We start from the raw sequence: 16,961 nt of genomic DNA, 5'->3' as shown, positions 1-16,961 counted from the left end.
CTACTAAGTTGTGTTTTGCCAGAATGCATAAAATACTGGAAAAAAATCATAAATGTGTCAAGATGATACTTTATTTTTTACAGAGAACAACAATAACAAAAGGATTCTTCCCTTCTAGGCATTTCAAATACCTATTATTTTTTCCAACTAAGTACAATTGTAATTTCCATTCCATAATGTGTTGTTAAAGATTTTGTCTTTTCATAAACAGCATAATAATTTCAGAAATCTGTTGATTTTTTAAAAGTAATTTTACAAGTTCAAGCAAAGAATTAGTTAGTAGCAATGCATGTAAAGCAAGTCCCACAGTCAAAGCAATGTCTGCTTGGAAAGAATAGATAACCATGTCTAAATTCTCACAGGATATCTACAATGACAGTTAGACATATGCCTGGGCTCATATCTAAGCTTACATTAGCTGTATATTTTTAAACATTGCCTATCCATCTCTAAAGGCAGAGCAAAAGCCAGCCAAAGGCCAGTTCTGGACCTCTGCTCAATTTTTACTGTCTCTAAAACTGCCCAATTTGTAGTCCTCTCCTACAGACTGCCTTTCCATGAAGTGGCTTTTATCCTACTCCGCTTTTGCTCTGTTCTGTTTCTTCTTGTTTGTGCCTTTCATTTGCTTTTCAGACTACTGCGAAGTGCTTGCAGCATCACTCCTGCCCTGAACTGCAGTCAGTTTATCCAAGACCTTTAGAGGAGCACGGTCAGAAAAACATGGTCTCAATGTGATAAATACTAGGAAGAACCATAATTTTATCACACAGTCAACTCGCCACTGAAGCTTGATTTTTAATCATATTATAGTCCCAGAAGGACAGCTAGGACAAGGAAATTTCTTTATAAGAGGAAACTCTCTGTTTTAGTGCTATGCTTTTTTTTCACAAGGAGCATGAAGTGAAACATGTCAATGGTCTGAGTGCCTTGGTTCATACAACTCTCTTGTAGGACAAGGATTTTACATGCAGGGAAAAAGAGATGAGCGCACTACTTTTGTGTCATCTCAGGCCATGGCTATTGTTAAAATACCTGATACTACCTGCAGGCAGCCAAGCCAGGACATCCCTTCTTCATTGTGTAGCCTAGGAGGACTCTTTACTAAAAAGTTTCTGGCACTGAGGCCAAGTGACATTGCCTGGTCAGATGTATGCTATCAAGCCATTTAGTTTTTAAACAGGGCAACTGCATCTAGCCTGCCTTTTGGGATAAACCCCTGAATTGAGATAAATCTCAAACTCTGCCTAGGAATTGTCTGGCAGAAGACCAGGCTGCCTGATGGCTGTCAAAGACTGATGTGAGCGGTCCAGATGAGAGCTGTAGAGCCTAAGCCCATGATCAGGCTAGTACAGTAGTAGCCTTGGGGCATCTCTTCAGCAGAAAATTTCTGGATCTTCTCATGTACATAATCTGTTGCACAAAAACTTTGTTATGTGTTTTGTGTAAAAAAAGAGGATAGCTGATATATAGTCAGTGGGGAGCAAAGCAAAGGAGGATTTTGCTTTTTAAAGCAGAGGGAAAAATAAGCAAAACCAAGAAGCATACGGTTAAAAATAAAGTGCCACACTAAGCTACATATAGTAGGACTATCTCAATGACTGCAGTACCTTGCATTGTCATGCAGGCATTGTTCCAAAATTATTTTTATATGTACATTCATATATGTCAGTGACAAATTAAGGTATAGATAAGAATTTCAAAGGCCAATGAGGTGCTTTAACTCTTGACTCATTGCAAATGTGAGCAGCCCTTGCTAATTCATCTTGGCAGGAGAGAGATCACTTCCTTTTTTGGCTGGATTTTTAGGGACAAAATATGTTATGATTATGAGAGGCAAGCCCAAATGATCTATCCCTCTCCTCTTACTCTGAATCTGTGAAAGTTGAAACTGGGACAACCTGCTGACAATGCTGCAGCAAAGAGAAGCCAACTTCCAAGCATAGTTGCTGTAACAGGCGAAGCATGGGTGGTAGGAGGAGCACATAGTGACATATTGGAGAAAGGTGATCCTTGTAAACTCTTATTGTGCTTATTTTTTTCACTGCTGATGAGATAAAGATGCCTGTGGAATCACCTGAACAGGACCTTACCTTGTTTTAGGTGCCAGTTCAGATGCAGTCCCCAAATGCACCACTCCAAACTTCAGTGTTGTTTTATAGAGACAGCTCTGGCCAGGTAGAAGGATGAGCAAACTCATTCCACTCTTGGTACTGTACCAAGCAGAGATATAGAGATAAGAAAGGAAAAGCATGAGAGGGGAAAGAAGAAAAGCAGACAACAAATAGGACAAGTATTCCTTCCATTTTTTCCCCTGAAATTTAGGCCTTCCATAATATATATACTTTTCTCTCCACTCCCGTTAGATTAATTTTCATTTATTTGGTTATGATGCACTGTTCCTACTAAGCCTATGATGTTTCTTAGTTTAATAAAGCTCTCACTTGAAGCTGTTACTCCTACTGGCCTAATTACAATAGAAGAAGAAGCCTTTCCAGAAAGATTTCATTGAACTTCAATAACAGATGAAACAGTTTATATAGACCACTAAATTGACACTACATCATTCCCAAACAGCAAATACAGGAAGGCATACTTAAATCAATTGGTTTTTCAACAGACAAATCAGTGTTTTTTGTCTTCACATACCCAATCCATAGATTTCAGAAAGGCAAACTGCCACAGGAACACTTCATACAGGCAGTTCAGAACATGATTTCAACAAGAAATTTAAGCCCTGATGTTTTGCACAACAGTATGTTGTCAGATGACTGTTTATTAGGCACATCACTTTTACTTTGAGCATCTCTGGAACAACTATGTTCCTTCAGTGGATGATTTTCATTATTTTTTCAAATAACTAAAAATAATTTGAATCTGAATAATATATTCAGATAATGTATGTATGCATATATACAAATACATTAGAATTCCTGGGAAATTTGCCTATACACACACACACACACAGAGGCATCCTGAGATAAATCATTTTCATCCAGTCAGATAAGTTTCTATCTACAATGTTCTGTCCCTGTTAATACTGAAATGCATATTCCATATGCTTCTGTCTTATCTATATCTGGCTTCATAAATCAATGCTTACAAGGTTTAGCAATGTCCTGGCCACAACTTCAAAAGCAAATGAGATCCTATCCTAGTCAAACACCAAAGCACTGACATTATACATCTTCCCAATTTTCCCCATGTTCATCTTCCTGCATCTTCCCTTGACCAAATAAGAATCTAGTACTGTTTAGCTAATTTATACTGTACATTTTCTATAATATAAACTATAAACAGAGAGTTTCCTTAGCATCTCCAGCATAGTCTGAAAACTCCATTTGAAAATGAGGTCTGATTTCAGGTGTGTCTGTAATTTCAATGATTCCCAAGTGGAGAAATTCTCTAATATTTAAAAAACAGTAGCAACCCAAGGGTTGGCAGACTATTGTTACCTCCAAAACAATTTGTTCTGGAAATATGATGAATGCCCTCCATTGTGTTAGGCATCAAATGTTTCAGGAAGCTACCGGCACTGATCATCATCCTTTTGCAGAACTTTGGAAGCTGTGATTGATCAGTCCATAGTTGCAGAATAACCTAATTTCACTAGTGTATGTTAGTTCTCCTCTAAGAGTGCCACTGTACACAGGAGACCAGGCTGGCACTGGTGCCTTGCAGAAAGAATATTGGCTACCTCTGCTACATGCACTTTCAGATCTGATCTGTCTGATGGTTCACTGCTACCCATGCCCTTTGAACTTAGAAAATCCCCCCAAAGCCTCGTAGTGTCTCTTTATGTATCTGTCCCATGACATAATCATTTAGATTGCAGTTCTGAGGAGGTTCTGGCCCCAGTTCATGTTTGTTTGTTACCAATTCAAGTAGTCTTATCATTGAATCATTCTGTCATTCAAGGCTGCAAGCACTGAGGATGACAATGACTTCTGCCCTTTGAGAAGACAAGTTGTCAACACAGAAGTTTCAGAAGGCCTCCAATTTGCTAACATAAAGAACCCACTACATATAACAACACCTGCCATAAACACATTGACGTTCATTTGGGTATGTTTCAATAAAATAATTGGGAAAGAGGGGTCACAGAGCAAGGGTCTGTGCTATGTTCTGTGTCACAAGTTGTGACCTGTCATTATGGACATCACTGTCAGTCTGACATCTCAACACAATGTGGTGAAATGTAAGCTACTTTGAGTGCTCAGTCTCTTGTCACCTATCTGCTCCATAGTGCTTCCATATTTTCTCAGGAAGTCCTGGTCATCAAAGCACATAGGTAAGGCCACAGTCTACCTATCAATATTTTTGACACAAAGAGGGAGAAGAAAAGTGAAGTAATACTTTCCTTTTAAGAGTAATTGGATGTCAATTATTGACAAGTGGATATGCATTCATTGTGTGATTCCTATATCAAAAAGTAAACAATTACCCATATAGATAAATATTTGTAGAAAGAAAAGGGTGAAGAGATTATATAATATAAAACCTAAAGAATAAAGACAATAAGGCAGATCAGACTTCCCATTGTGCTTTACAAGATCCTCTGCTGCAGCGATAATCCTTACTGCTTCTGCTAACCCTCTTTTATTAAATCTGACTCTTCAGCAAAGCTAACATGAAGGAGCAGGAAGACCTTTATGATAGTCGAGATTAGCATCAATACAGTAGGAAGAGATATTCAGGAGCGCTAGTGGATCAGATACACAGTAATTGATACTACATTTTTATTTAAAGCTTGCTAAACCTAAAGCTACATTATGAACAGGAACATCTCTCCTTCCTTCAAATAACTTATCTCATTCCAAGCATGAATAACAGCATGATATCTTCATTTAGACCATTGGTTTCTGTGGCTATCGGGACTGAAGCTCTGATTAAGTTGGCATTATAAAGAAATTCTCTCCTATTTTCTTTCATGTGCTCAACAGGCCTGGATCACTTATTTTGGCTGTTCTCACTGTCTCATGTTTTCAGACACATTCATTTATCACAAAGCAAGTCACTTTCCTGTTTGTGTTTCCACTTTCCTCTAAAGGGCACACAGAGAAACATTACAGGAATGCAGGGTTGCAGCAAATAAATTGTCTGCACTTAGTCTGCAATATGTCTCTACAGCCATTCAGCCTTGTATGATTTCTTGTTGCAGAGATAGAGTTAAAAGGCTTCTTATAAACAATCATTTAATACAGCATTTTCTGATGATATGACTCTTTGATCTGATTTTCTGCTGAGAATTGTTATATATACTATGGAAACTTTATGTTCTTTGTAATGAAATGTTTTAAAATCTCATTTAATAATACAGCTGTCTGTACATCTCAGAGATGTATGACGTACAGTAATTTAACTGGAATGATTACCATGCAACTCCCACAAATCTGAAAGTTTCATACCAAAGTAATTAAAAAATAACAGTTTCCAGCAGGATTAAAGGAAGCATCACAACTTGAGGCGTTGATGAGATACACTAGACAAAGCGATAGTCACCGCTGGATTTGCTATGCTTGTTACTGGAACAAAACTGCAATAGGATAGAATCTTCTCAGTAACATTCCTATTTTAAAGGTAACCATATATATTGTAAATTGCCTTCCCTTATGAAAAAAATTAACTACATACTGTTCACAATACAAAAGATTTGTATCATACTGTAGCTGAATTATTCTTTTAATTACTATATGAAATGATCGGTTTTGACAGCAGAGGTAGCCTTGTAGTAGAAGGCAAATAAACTGAATTCCTTACTAAATACCTTACCTTTCATTCATACCACTGTAACCTGCAGTCATGCTTTCTAAATGTCGAGGGAGGTGATTCTGCCCCTCTACTCTGCTCTCGTGAGACCCCACCTGGAGTACTGCGTCCAGCTCTGGAGCCCTCAGCATAAGAAAGACACGGACATGTTGGAGTGGGTCCAGAGGAGGGTCACAAAAATGATCAGGGGGATGGAACACCTCTCCTCCGAAGAAAGGCTGAGAGAGTTGGGGTTGTTCAGCCTAGAGAAGAGAAGGCTTTGGGGAGACCTTATTGCAGCCTTTCAATACTTAAAGAGGGCTTATAAAAAAGATGGTGGCAGACTTTTTAGCAGGGCCTGTTGCGACAGGACAAAGGGGAATGGCTTTAAACTAAAGGGGGGTAGATTTAGACTAGATATAAGGAAGACATTTTTTATGCTGGGGATGGTGAAGCACTGGCACAGGTTGCCCAGTGGACTAGATGACCTTTAGAGGTCCCTTCTAACCCAAACTATTCTATGATTCTATGATTCTAAATTAAATAAATGATTTGTGATTTACATTGAATGAACAGTCAGGTTCAATATGACATATATAGACACCTCCTCATGTTTTTTACTTCTGTTTTCATTATTATTATTTTACTATATTATAACATATTTTTTCTGTTTATATTAAATTCAGCTTTGAAAATACATATTTCCACTGAATTATAAATATTTGGGAAACTACTTGCTGAAGAGTCCATCAAAAAACAGCAGAGTAGCTGGTTTAACGTAACTGAAACGTTTTTTGAAGTCTTTTTGGAAGTTAACATTTTTCCTCTTAAACTCTTTTTAGTTGTTATTGTTTGCTTTTTGGGTTTTGTTTTAGACTCCATATATTTAAAAAACAAAACCAAAACCCATGTGTTTGCTATTTTTCTTTTTTTTTTTTCCCCCCCAGAATGAGTCTACTGTAGACTAAAATTAAAAATAAGCAATGAAGAAAAATTTCAGGTGTCTTTAAACTCCAGAATCTCAACAAATTGCAATGCTGTTTTGCCTTTTTCTCCTTTCATTCTTCTACTGAGGAGACAATAATTCACTGTAATTGTTTATTTTTATGTGGATGGCCTCATTCACAAGACACCAAAGTTACTGCTTTTCAGGTTGGTTTTGATTTGTTTGTATAACGTGCACAATTAAAAAAAACAATGGTGTGAAATTGAAAACATCTGACTTGAAGTAAACTTTTAAGCTAAGCCAATGCTTTTGTATTGTAACACTATTTACATTTAATATATTTTTATATATTGAATATATTTTTATACCTTTTTTTACAGTTTGTCTTGAGAAAGTATCATATCTAATGACAAAACATCTTAAGGCATTGGTAGGTGAAGTCATCCCATCAGGCTTCAAATGGATTTTAAACTTTTTGTCTTCTTTTTCATCTTTGAATATCCAAGGCAAGATTCAGACCACCTAAGTTAGGAAAAACAGTACCTAAGTATTGAGGTTCTATAACTATCAGTGCAAATACACTATATTAAGTCAATGGGTTTCCTATACAGTTAATGAGAGAGGTAGAAACTGCTGAATAATGGCTTATAAATTCTCTACACTATCAAGAGAGCTGTCCCTGTAGGGAATTATAGATACAAGGTAAAATTCTGAGCTTCTCTACAGGTCAAGCACTGATTTGGGCTGTACATCTAACATTAGTCTTCCGAAATTCATATGGAAATCCATGCATAACTGAACTGGGCTCCTGAGATTACAATGTCCAGTCTAGGAGCTCTGAGACAGGGTATCTACTGAGGAAGTGAGAAATGTGGTTTGTCTAGCCCAGGGGAATATAATGCAACAACTCCCACATCCCAAAGACGAGGTCTCAGTCACATCTCCTGATGATGCGTATGATACTCTCAATCTATGCAAAAAAAGGTGTGCTTGCTAGCATCAAAGATATAAAGGGGCTAAAAGGAAAGTAGGCAGAAAGATTAAGGCACTTAGTGTGGGGGAGAAGGATCTTGGACAAATTATTGTTCTGATTGCTGAAAATAAAAAGAAATTCACTATGGTGCTTTTGTCCCTGAGCCTATGTTTACTATAATGTAGATAATCATCTTCAATTGCCTTGCCCTCAGTAAAATACAGCCTGCTCATGCCTTGCAGGGTAATGTTTTAGTTCTCTAACTACAAACGAATTAAGGGTTCCACTCCATAGACATCTTCAGTGTTTTATGGGATGAATCTAATGTAAAACAATGAACACTACTAAACCTTCATTTTTCTTTTTCATTCTACTTGTTCTAATACTCAAAAATCAATTAACGTTGAAGAATATTGACATCAGGGTTTTGAGAGTTAATCATTGAAATACATGTATTTTGCTTGTCCATTTTGAGAAGAAGGAAGGATCAAGACAAAGTTAGACTCAAATGACTTCAAAACCTTGATTTTGTGCCTCCAGAAACTGCATATGAAGAGGGAAAAAAAAGAAAATTAAAAAAACCCCAAACAAAAAAATCCCCAAGGATGTTGAACAATTGCTGTTGTGAAGGCTAACCACAGGTTCTGCTTCCAGTGGTTTGCATGGAAGGGTACCCCACAACCAGATGCATGGTATCTTCTGATGAAGACTAAACAGAATGTTATTGTCAACTCTTTGTTAAAAGCTGAGTCAAAATATTGCCAAATTTTGACACTGTGTGAAATTCATATCTTTCTGCACAATTAATTGAGCTGTGGAGGTGGAATGGCACTTCTTTAGCAGATTTTATTTAGGAACAGAAGAAAGGGAAGCAATTCAAAATCATGCAGAAGTAGGGTGAGATATGATGAATCTAAGTGAAAAAAAGCTGAATAGTAAGTTGATTCCTGACATTTCTAAAATTATACTTTAAAATAGTTAATAAAATGGATTAAAAAATCCTTTTTAAGATTTGAACTATTCATATATCTAGAGTCAACATCACTGTATCACACAGTCTTCTCCAACACCATTTTTCCAGTGATTAAAATATATATATATAAAAAAAAAAAGAAATCTTAGAAAGGTGGCATCCCAGAATAGTTTCAGCAGAATTTCCATTCATATTCCTGTCCATACCTTTAGAGGGATATCTATTGTTCTTTCTGTCAGCTATGATATGAAATGTTTACTGTTGCTAGATTTACAGAAATTTCCTTGGAGGTCCAGAAAATCATTCAATAAGCAATGTAAAAGTCAGCTCCGTTGCTTCTGAGGAAAGGGAAAGAGCTCAGGAATATACCCTATATATAAAGAGTATATATTAAATATCTTTAACACAAAACAAAACCAAAGTAAATAACTCCTTCAGTTTCCTCTTGTCCAGTCAAGAGGATAAGAATAAGTCATTTGATCCTTAAAACTTTTATATTTGTATCATAAGTCTGTAGCATCCTTAGATGCCTCTCTACAATGGTCTGATTTTTTTGTTTGTTTGTTTTACATCTAACTATATATTGCTTGCTTATATGATATTCCTCCCTCCTCACTTTTTGAGCAAGATATGTAGCATGCTCTGGGTTAATCAGGGTATGGGGATCCTGTTTTAATTAGAATTATATGAACACAAGGATTTTTTCTGAGAAAATAATATATATGAATATCTACCGAGTTGCAATTTAAGAGCTGCAAGGTGTCAGCTCCCAGAGCTGAATATGATTAAAACACCTGGGAAATTACAGGTGCTGTTCTCTGCCTTTAGGGAGAAATAAGACTGTAAGCCTTAGCAGACTGATTTTGCCCCTCTGAATTTTCTCACAGGCAATCTTTCTGAGGGAGAATTTAATGTATAGACTGAGTTCTAAAGATTATGTAGAAAAGACCCAACCTGGATTTATTGGTTACATAGAAAGAAGCCTTTAGACATGCTAGGGGAGCCAGTGTGGCCTGTGGTATTGTGGGGGAATGAAAGCAGCTAGTTAACCTTAGTAAGCTTTTGGCCTGACATTTCAATCTGTGTGAGTGAAGCTTGAAGAATGTCGTTTGCATGTCATTGCTCATGAATAGGCACCAAAGTGTTAAATTTTAATTCTTCCTTAATAATCAGATTGCTAGTATTCCTTTTTTTGTGCTGTAATTTGTTAGATAAAAAGTAGAAATTACAACAAATAGTTTATCTGTAGATTTTTGTGTGTGCTTTTTTAAATATTTGATGGTTGGAGAAAAAAATAAAACACTGTTAAACCATGACTTTAGTGCAATATGGCCTATTTCCTGGGAATAATTGATAGAAATATAGTAAAGTGTGAGTGGTAAATTTGAAGTGGCATGCACAGCATGTGTTTAGAATGTTTATACAGTCTCCGATTGATTCTCAGGGAGCTCAGACTAATTGGAAATAAGGTTTATATGCGGCAAAGCAGTGAAGCAGTGATATGGTGATACTGAAGAAGTGATTCCTGCCTCTGGCAATATTTTTATATATATCTGCAGAGCTCAGGCATACTTTATGATTCTGAGTTACTTAAATAATAGAAATAAGTTATTCTGTAAATGTATCTGGGTTTACAGTATTGCCAATACCCAGCTCTCCTATCAGAGAGAGAAGGAAGGATTAATGCTCTGCCCTTTCTCCCCTTCAGTGCTGTTAGAAGGAACTGTAAAACCTGCTTTCACAAGCTCTGCTAATGGTAGGTGGGATTTGGATGCAGGGATTTTGAATTCTGGTCATCCATCCCCCTCTTTGTCAGGAACAGGAAGTGGTCAACAATTAACGGCTCATTGTGCAGGGGTAAACGTGTTCAGAACTGTTCAACCTAATAATAACCTCAAGTTGTTTCTCAATAGCTTCTGACCAGTAAAACCATCCTGGCTTTCAAACTGACCTTAGTGGAAAAGACTGAAGCTGTGATGGCCAGGACTAGGGATACTAAGACCTTTGTTAAGGATGTTAGGACTAGGGATGTTAGTACTGGTAGGAAACCTATACCTCAATAACAGTATTTACTTTATAGAATCATAGAATAGTTTGGGTTGGAAGGGACCTCTAAAGGTCATCTAGTCCAACCCCCTGCCGTGGGCAGGGACATCTTCAACTAGATCAGGTTGCTCAGAGCCCCGTCCAGCCTGACCTTGAATGTTTCCAGGGATGGGGCATCCACCACCTCTCTGGGCAACCTCTTCCAGTGCTTCACCACCCTCAGCGTAAAAAATTTCTTCCTTTCTTCAGGATTGAAATATTAAAGGTAGAGTTATGAAAGGCACCTGGAAGAATTTTCTTTAATGAAAGAAGACTTCAAAAAGCTACATTTTTTCTTGTTCATTTTCTTTCTTAGCACTCCAATTCTCTCTCCTCTCCTCTCATCTCATCTCCCCTCCCCCCCCTCCCCCCTTTCTTCTTCTTCCCTTTTCGCTTTCGCTTTCTCTTCTCCACTCTTCTCATTTTTCCTATGGATATATACCTTTTCCTCATGCTATGCACTCATTTTTCATCCCTGACTGCTCATTCTAATGCACGTACATGCATTATAGTTTCACTTATAGAAGTCTGATAAGAATAGATCTCAACTCAATCTGTTTTTTTAAACCCTCACATTTAGCACTAATTCCTGTCTCTTATCCAGAAAGAAATTTCTCTTCCTGTGTTCCTGAAATCAAGGCTGTTTATTTCTTCACATATATGTGTGTGGGTACATAAACAGTTAGATAACTAGGTCTATCTTGCTTTCTAACTAGTCATTTCTAACTCACATCCATGGAAGATACTCTGGTGTTTCCAAGACTAGAGCTGAAAGAATGGCATAATTTTCTTTTCCACTGTTCACTAAGTGGAACAGTGAAAAAGGAGGCAAAAATATTTCTGCCTTCAGAAGTTCATTTCCAAGACTAGGAAGGTTTCCTCCTCTCCGCTTCCTTTCTCTCTGTTTCTTGCAAAGATAGAAATAAGCAGCTGGACTCTTATGATTTCAGGTGGGGAAGACTAGAAGACAGTATTGTAATGAGGCATCTAGTCCCATGAGTTCTCTTTAGCTAGGCGTCCTTTGGCTGCACTGGAAAAGGAGCAACACAAGGAAATGCGAAGAGGAAAAGAAACAAAAAAGACCAGCAATCCAGTCTATGCTATTTTATTTTTTTTTTCTGCAGAAAAGAAACATAGATATTCCAACATTAAGTTCTGTGATGTTTTAAATAAACAGTTTGAGAAACTGGATAGCCTTTCTTCAAGTGTCTTGTGTTTTGGTGTTACTTGTTTCTTAAGTGAGAAAGCAACGACATGTTGCTTTTAAGCAACATTGCAAATGCAGTTTCTATTTTTAACACAAAACCATCTTTGCATCTCTGACAGTCTCTGAGTGGGTATTTATCAGACAATGTATACCTAATTCTAATTTTAGAGACTTTTTTTCCTATATCATCTCCAACCTCAGTATTTAAACTAACTTGAGGGTATGGGTATTAAAATAATACTATCATTCCCAGATATGATATCCTATCCAATTTTATATACATTATAATTCTCATAACTATTACCATTATGTCAGCAAAACCCCAAAACCATGTGTTTTGATCTGCCATCGTAAAAATTCCAAGCCCCGTTCTAAGTGGCTGTGACCTTCTAAGCAATGCAAACAGAAAATCCTACTAACACTGGCCTTATTGCAGGTGACATGAGCCAAGTCATTCTTTGATGGATGCTTAAAAATGAATAAACAACAAGCACTAGGGTTCAAAATTCCCCACAGGCATAAAGCCTGTGAAAATAACTTCCCCCCCACCCCTCCCCAGGGCTGCCCTAAGACTAAAGCAGTTTTACTAAAGCGGATTTTGTATGAATATTTTATGTTTCAGTTCATATGAGCTGGCATCCTTGGAGTTTTGCTTCAAGACTTAAGATGAAACAAACCACGAAACTCTAAGCCAAATCACCAAGTTTTGCCTGATTACAGATCAACCCCTGTGGAACCACAGTCTTTCCATCCAAAACCATTTATTAGCCTGGATCATTTAAAACTCAGCCCAGGTTTGTTGAAATATCTTTTTGTAAGTCTGTGTTTAATCAAAAGTTTTTTTGTGACAAAATTCCAAATAAGAAAAGTCTCACCTATGGATGAGTTTAACAAAAAAGTTGTTGAGTTCCACAGATGCTCTCAACTTGAATTTACTCTTCCCATTTGTCACGCCCCACCTGCAGGAAGGGGAGAGTGACTAAGATCCGCAAATCCCCTCAGTGTGGATTAAGGTGGAATAACACTCAAGGTCCAAAAACAAACTCCAACTTTAATGGCACAAACACTTCTCTAAGCATCAACCCTCTATGTCTTAATATATAACACAAGCTAAGCGGCTTTGTGAGGAGTTGAGGTAGGCCTTGTAATACTTAACAACATCAAAAAAACAGAGAGCAAGAAGGAGAAGGAGGAGAGAGAAAGAGCAAGAGAGAGCTGAGCAGCAGAAGAGAGGTAGAGAGAGAGAGAAAGAAATCACCAGTCCTAGATCCAGCATCGGACCTGCCATCAAAAGCAGAGAGCAAGAAGGAGAAGGAGGAGAGAGAAAGAGCAAGAGAGAGCTGAGCAGCAGAAGAGAGGTAGAGAGAGAGAGAAAGAAATCACCAGTCCTAGATCCAGCATCGGACCTGCCAACGGGGGGGGTGGGGGGTCGGTGTGGAGAGTGCCCCCAGGAGGCTCATGTGCGCCCCTATTTATTGGCTCCAGCCCAAGGTTTCTAGAGTCTTCTCTCACCCCAGCTCCAGGAGTGGTTGAGACATTAGTCAGTCAAGGAGAGTGACACCGGGCCCCTTCCCGTGGCTGGCTTCTGGAGCTTTCTCTTGGGGCATTGTCTGTGCTTACAGCAGAGCCATGTGAGCCTCGTCCCTTACACCACTCCTGTGTTCTAGGCTTGGTAGTCGTAAGAAAACATTGGCAAAGACAGCCCATATGAGCCAAGCTATTCATATAATGAATATCATCATGATTATAGTAACAGACCTGACAATGGCAAAGTGAACACAAAATGGACCTGTGAGATGCAACCCCTTCCAGAGACAGTATAACAGCTCATTCAGGTTAAAAGTAGACTTGGAAGAGTGTCACCCCAAATTAAAATGGACAAATTTGCAGCTCAGTTCAGATCTAGAAAGCTCTCTTGGTATCTAAGTCCCCTTGAGATAAGACAACTGGAAAAATATTTTCTTGAGCAAATTGTGGGTGTCTTTTTTAGTGCATGTTAGAACTTCAGTAGGAAGAATTTGAAGCACTTTAAAAAATATTTTCACAATTTTGGACACCAGTTAGAGACACTAGAACTGAGCTAGAGAAGCCCAAAATGGAATTCTTGCTCTCTTGTTTTGCTTCTGATCCTAAACAGTGTTTGTGAGTGTTAGGAAGTACCATTCCTTTGCTACAAAGTGCATACGGGTCATTGTAATAATCTGCTAAAAGTCTCAGCTAAGGGAAACTACACTTATTTCTAACAGCTGTTTTTATTTACTTACTTGTGGTTTAATCTGTGCCTGCTGGAAGAACTTATTGTTCATTTGTCGGATCATTTGCTGGAGATGAAAAGGAGCACCAAAGCATTGATTGTACTGTATCTAGGAAACTTACCATTTAACTTTCTCTGTCACTGTAATAAAGATAATTTTACTAAAATAATGCTTTATATGTTGAAGCAGAATACTGCATTTCTGATTGGTTGGTTCCACAACTCCTTTGCAGACTTTATTAAAGCAGGAGAAGGGTGATTCCTTCCATACTCGTCGGTCTAGGACTCCCAAAGAAGAAATAAAACCCACAAAACAAAACAACAAAATGAAACAAAAAAACCGCAAAAGTTAGAATCTGATTTTTAAACTTATCATAGCATAGCGTTTGATACTTTCATTATTTAAATAAAGCACTTGATGTCTAGTACAGATATGAAAAAAAATCAAACCCCATCACACTGATCCTTTCCTCTCAAGTTTTTCTGATTCTAATAAGAGGTTAAGCTATCTTAACAAGGTTCTGCATTTGGTATTTTGATGCAAATTAAGCTTTTGGTTCCTGTTCTGGGTTTATGATCATAGCGTTTGATACTTTCATTATTTAAATAAAGCACTTGATGTCTAGTACAGATATGAAAAAAAATCAAACCCCATCACACTGATCCTTTCCTCTCAAGTTTTTCTGATTCTAATAAGAGGTTAAGCTATCTTAACAAGGTTCTGCATTTGGTATTTTGATGCAAATTAAGCTTTTGGTTCCTGTTCTGGGTTTATGATTCAGATGTGAATGCAAACTGTGAATTCCATTGCTGAATTGGGGGGGCTGGGGGAAGGATTGTAATAATATGCATCCTTTAGGGAGAAAAACCTGAAAAAAAACGTTGAAAAGGCTTTGATGGTGCTGATCTATTATTTGTTTTTTCAAATACAGCTTTGCAGAGGTGAGGCATAGAAACTTCTTTTATGTGACAGAAACAGAGATTCTCCCTTTCACTTGTATCTAGAGGTCTTTCAGTAAATGAAAGTCATCTACTTTTGTATCTAACCGCTGCAATTCAAAATGAATGATTTTTTTTTTCCCTCAAACAGGTTATTGATTTGATGAGAAATACAAGTTTGAATCAGTCAAAGTATTAGTCAGCTTTTGCTGAATGTGGAGAATTGCTCTAAGCAGGAAATGCTCACTTTATAATTCAAAATGTGCTTAATAAAATGAAACAAATATTTCTGTCATTCAAAAATAACGTTGTGTAGGAGGAGAGGTGGCCTTGAACTGAAAAATAGTTAGTCTGACAATACTGATTGTAACATGGTGCTTAAACTATCACCACCACCAACAAAAATACAGAGTGAATTGCTCTCTGAAGGTACCTATTTCTCTTTATGCTCCACAGAGAGAATCTAGGGTACTTCAGGAAGACATCTAACTCTTAGATGGCTCAAAGTGACAGGATAAATACCTGCTTGGCTGTCTAGGCTGTTGCTGAGAATGTATTGGATCTGTTTCTTTTAATATTCATTAATTTCAGACTGGCTTCCTGTGGGAGATATTAATTTATTTCTTTCTGGACATATACAATTAATTTAGAAAAGCATTTAGTGAAAGGTTTTTTCCAGAGTATACTCTGACCAAAACCAGAAAAGTAAATTTCTTTATCTACAAACCTGGATGTAAAAGGGGAAGGAAGGCAGATTGTGTACAGGCCACCCAAGAATCCAAATTGTCACCGGGCTCTCCAGCCACTGCCTACATGCCTCTTACGCAACGAGTCTTGCTATTTAATTGCTGTTACTCAGGTTTCCAAAGAAAGTTATCACTGGCCATGGACCACACCAAGGGACTTTTAAGCCCAGGAGTAACTTCTGAAAAGGTAGATGAAGTTGAAATCAGCCTTGCAAAAAGTAAAAGCTTAGGTAACCTAAATTAGGTTTGCCACTAGCTCTCCAACTGATGGAGATGGATCTACCATAACCGTGGATATGGTAGATGAACTCTGAGAGAGAGAGACAGATAGATTTCCTTATCTACCATGCAAATATAATAAATTGATAAGACTTTTCTCAAAAGTCCTAGAGGATGATGTGATGTGAGCGAGTTCATTAGGGTTTCACCCAGAAAACTAATAATTAAGAATGGTTCTAGTGAAGTAAGGAAGATTGGAAATAGATTCCTGAGGAATCTGAGATAGTTGTTGAGACGATTTTTCAGTTGTGAAACACAAAAGAAAATAAGAAAAAAGTTCTCCTTACGGTCTATTTCCATAATGGTGTTGACAGAATCACTTCCTTTTTATGCACACAGTGACCTGTGACATGCTTTCTACTCCCCAGTGATTATAGCTCCAGAACGTAAATATCTGATCACAAGTAGTGTGTTATATTATACTAATGCTTTATAAATTGTCTCACATGATTAGTACTCAGAAAATCTATTATCTGTCATGATTCTGATATCAAATCTATAGTGAACTGTAAACAAAGTGTAACATTAGTGATTTTGCTTTTTTACACAAGTTGTGTATTTTTCTCCTTCCTGATGTTCTAAGCTGGGAAAAGGATTGGATTCTGCAACAATGTAGAGGTAATTTTATCACATAATTGACTGCTGACTTCTCTATTAACCTGATAAAAATGCTGCCATGCTGAAATGCTGTTCAAATGAACCTTTGCAGATTTGATTTTTCTATGAGACACCCACATTTTCTACCTGTTCTACTATATCCAACTACTTGTTAAAGGTATAACAAGCTTAACCCTGGGTAACAGTCAGGTGGTAC

This window comes from Aptenodytes forsteri, unplaced genomic scaffold (genome assembly GCF_000699145.1).
Source record: "Aptenodytes forsteri isolate BGI_AS27 unplaced genomic scaffold, ASM69914v1 Scaffold204, whole genome shotgun sequence".
Taxonomy (NCBI): Eukaryota; Metazoa; Chordata; class Aves; order Sphenisciformes; family Spheniscidae; genus Aptenodytes; species Aptenodytes forsteri.
This window is presented reverse-complemented; position numbering follows the sequence as displayed.